Source organism: Pseudorca crassidens, chromosome 2 (genome assembly GCF_039906515.1).
Source record: "Pseudorca crassidens isolate mPseCra1 chromosome 2, mPseCra1.hap1, whole genome shotgun sequence".
NCBI classification, from domain to species: Eukaryota; Metazoa; Chordata; class Mammalia; order Artiodactyla; family Delphinidae; genus Pseudorca; species Pseudorca crassidens.
The window spans coordinates 83,454,591-83,458,732 of NC_090297.1; the positions used below are offsets into that span (position 1 = coordinate 83,454,591).

At 38.9% G+C, this 4,142-nt stretch overlaps 1 protein-coding gene across 4 annotated transcripts in view; it reads left to right on the plus strand.

Moving 5' to 3' along the window:
* Nucleotides 1-4,142, plus strand: part of TLCD4 (TLC domain containing 4) — a 104,904-nt gene that overhangs the window by 74,666 nt on the left and 26,096 nt on the right. The window lies entirely within an intron of this gene.

Below are 4,142 nucleotides of genomic sequence, written 5' to 3' on the forward strand. Positions count from 1 at the left end.
AGTCAAATTCCTAGAGACAGAAAATAAGATAGGGGCTGGATGAAGGGGGTGTTGGGAAGTTACTGTTTATGGGTAAGAGTTTCAGTTGGGAATATAAAGAAGTTCTGGAGGTGGATAGGTGATAGCAGCACAACAACATGAATGTACTTAATGCCACTGAACTGTACACTTAAAAGTGGTTAAAAGGGTAAATTTTGTGTTATGTATGTTTTACCACAATAAAATAAAGTTTAAAATATGCAAGCTTATCAATTAACTGAAGCAAGGTTAGGAAGAGGAGCTAATAATATGTTGGATGATGTATTACATTTTTTAAAGTTTCAGGCTGGAATAATAAGCTGAAACAAATAGATGGAACCGAATAGTGATGCATGTCAAGTTTTGCACTTGGACTTGACAATGTATAAAAAGAGAGGAATGACTGGGAAGTGGCAGATGACCACAATTGTAGTTGTACCAATAGCACGTCACATCTGCTAAAAAAGAAAGCTGTTTTTAAATGTTTACTCTATTAGGGGAGGTACAGTATCCAGTTCAAACAAATTACAGTTTCCTAGTTAGACCATACTCACAGCATCTGGAGTCTCTAAAATTGCATATGTTCTGGGGCGAGCTGCCAGATAACTGTAGAGGGGAGATTAGATTAGGTGGCTATTGCCCTGGGATAAACAACTGAAGGACCCAGAGAGGTCAGCTTAGAAAAGATAAGTTGTAGGACAACTACATGGCTTTGAAATGTCCTTGGAAATGTGAAAGGACTGTTAAGTGGAAGAGGAAGTAGACTTACTCTGATTTAATTCAGACGTTGGAATTAGGACCAATGGGGATGGTAAAGAGAGGTAGGGGAGACTGCTGTTTTACAAAAGAGACATTCCCAGTGAATAGATTATAACAACAGCCTTTTAAAGTGGTTCTTTTTACCATAAGATATCTTCAAGCAGATAGATATAATAAGTAGAAGCTTTAGGTCGGAGCTTATACTAAATCGTCTTTAAAGTTCTATAAGTCTGAGATTCTGTGATTCAACTGTTTTGATGAAATGATTGGATTTAGTTCTAATACTGGAGAGCTAGGCAATGGGCAAGTAAGAATAAGCTACGTTTTGTCACCAAGTTCTTAAGTAACCCAGGGAGGAAGGGGTGAAAGCAGCTGGTCTGCAGATCCATTTACTTCCTTGGGAGAAAGGGAGGGGAAGAAAAGAAGGCAAGTGACCCAGGTCTAATCTCCTTGTCGACAGGACCTTTGGGTAAATAGGGTATGTACCGACATTTGTTAGGAGAAAGAGGTCTTAACTCTGGAATGCTCTTAGCCTGTTCCTGGCTAAGGATTCCCTCTAGTAAAGAGAACCCAGGCTCTGTGAGGCCTGGCTCTTTGGAGAATGTCATGTAGTCTGTACAGTTGTTTGGAGGTATAAAATGGAGATGTTTTATAAGATAAACTCTCACTGCATGTGAGGAACTTGGTGAACCTCACCTAGTAGAGCCTTCACATCTTCTGGGCCAGTGCTGCTTGTTCAACACAGGAAGGACCTGGCTTGCCAACTGCCCTTCACGTCCCAAGCCTCTCTCTACTTCCTCTGAATTATCTGATAGCCTCTATCCTTGTAGTAGTTAGTAATGCTTAATTCTAGGTAAGATCACTGTTTCACATGAGCCAGATTGGGCAATCCAATCCGGTCCTGTGTGTTAGCTCAAACCTTCAACTCTGTCTTATAAGTAAATAATCAAAAACCTTGAATGATTAAACTTAGGCAAAGAGTAATTAAATATAGGGTGGATTTTGTTCCCAAATCTCATTTCTAGATTCATGGTGCTCTGAAAGGGTTTCCCATGGAAATGTCCTAAGATTATGGGTCAGTCTAAATAGCCTAGAAAAAGTACCTCATAATTGCTACAGTAGAACATAGTCACATTTTTATATAAACCCCAGTGCCCATAACTTACCTCACACCAATTACGTAGCCCTAGTGGTGGGAAAGTGTGCCCATCCCACTCCAAGCCATTGATAGTGGCACGGTATTTAGTATCATGCTAGCAGTAGTAGGTGCATAATAATTTTATTTATCTTTCTCCCTCACCTTCTAAATTCCTGACCCTAGCCACTCTTGGCTGTTAGAAAATTAAATGTCCTGTGATAAGAAAATCCAGATTTTCATAATCACTGGCTGAAAGGAAAATTTTCTTTTAAGCTCTGGAAGGGATCAGACAAATCTTATTTTGTTTTCCCTCATAGAGTCATGCAGAGGCCATGGCCAGTATGAATTTTACTATAGGCAAAGCTCCTTAAAGATAGATGGCAGAAGTGGAAACACCACATTGACCAGAGTCAGTTGTGAGTTTTGCCATAATTTACTAACAGTAAAGTATCAAAATGTATAATTTATTAGAGCTGAATTAAACCTGTCCTCTTACTAGTGTCTATCTCACTTGTATTTTAGTAGGTTTTGTTGGTGGGGTAAGGATAAGGTAACAAGGAATTATTCATAACCTGAATCTTATCTAATGGCCACCTGTGCCTGTGGAAGCCTGTGCCACACGTGATGCTGACTCTCACGGGTGAACTGGATTAAACAGGTCGAGAGTCATTGGTGTGCAGGATCAGAGACTATGGAAGCCAGGCTACTTACGCATAGTTCACTGGCTCGCAGTGGTTTTGAACTGAGGAGGTGGTGGTGGGGAGAGGTAAGGAATTAAGGATATGATAGCTACCTAATTCAGTCCCGCAGGTTCCGAGATTTAACTATGGGAAACTATCTTTAAAAATTCAAGTAACACATCACCCAGTGACAACGCTGTAATGCTATAGCAATTTAGAAAATGGAAAGATGAATGTGTTAATTTCCATTATTTTTTTTTGTCTGAATATGCATGTTTATAAAAAAATTCTGAGTTTGTAGACATACAGGGCTTAGTAAGTATAACGTTTTCTAGGTCTGAGTCTCCAGAGATAACTACTGACAATACTTATGTATATTCTTGCAGTTTATATAAATTGTTCGGGAATTTTCATATATATATATATATATTTGTGTTTCTTTAAAATTTTCCAAGAGAGCTTTTGAGGTAGATGAGACTTAGTCAGTCTTCCAAAACAAAAGATAAAAGCATGTTTAGATCAGCAGATAAAAGTAGGGAAGGCTTTCTAGGTTGGAAAACATGAGGAGAAGAGGTCAGATCTTCATGGGTGGTAGGAAGGACTTGGGTTGTCAGCCTACGGGATTCATGTGGGCTCAGCGGTGGTTGTACGTTTGGATGAGTCAGATGGGGCTGCCTGATGGAGTGAACATTCTAACTCATCAGCCTTGCATTTTACTTTTCACAGAATTGTTGTAGGACCTTTGGCCAAAAGATAACTTGATGCAGTTGGCATATTAGAAAAATAAATGTGGTGGTGATAACATAGGAAAAAGAAAGCTGCATGGGAGAAGATCTCTTTGAGGAGGTTATTGGAATAATGTAGATGATAGATTATGAAGAACGTAACTTTGGTGGTTTTATTAGTGAGGAAGAAACTAAACTAAAAGCCATTTTGTAGTCAATAGGTCATGATGACTAATTTTGGATTTCAGAGAAGGAAGGGAAAGAAGAAGGCAAGGTGACCCAGGGCACTAGAGAAATGTGCGACCCTGAAGGAAATGGGAGAAAGAGTTTGGGCAGGAATATGCTTGTAGATGTTGTGAGGTTTGTGGTGATACATGGTTATTCCAGGGGAGAAGGGCCCATGTGCCATTAGAAATAAGGTGTGCCTTGTTGGGGGAGGGCGGTCAGGGTCAGGGACCAGAAAGAAGGTTGGTCCTGTAAAAGAAGCAGAGGAGAATTTCAGAAGGGTAGAAAGAAAACCACAAAAGAATACATTTGGAAAACAGTGGTTAAGACCCCTTACAGCAACACTGTAAGTTAAAAAGCTATGATAAGTAATGTACAAGCAGAGGGTATTTGAAAAAATTAATTAGGTCATTCATTGTTATTTGAAGATTAGAATATATTGACAAGCAAAAAAGAAAAAACAATGTCCCAATCCCACAACCCAGAGATATCTATTTATATTTACTTAATTACCATTTACATTTAGGAGTGTATCCTACTTGTATATATGCATAAGTAAAAAACTAGCATTCTGGGTATGAATATATATTACAAAAA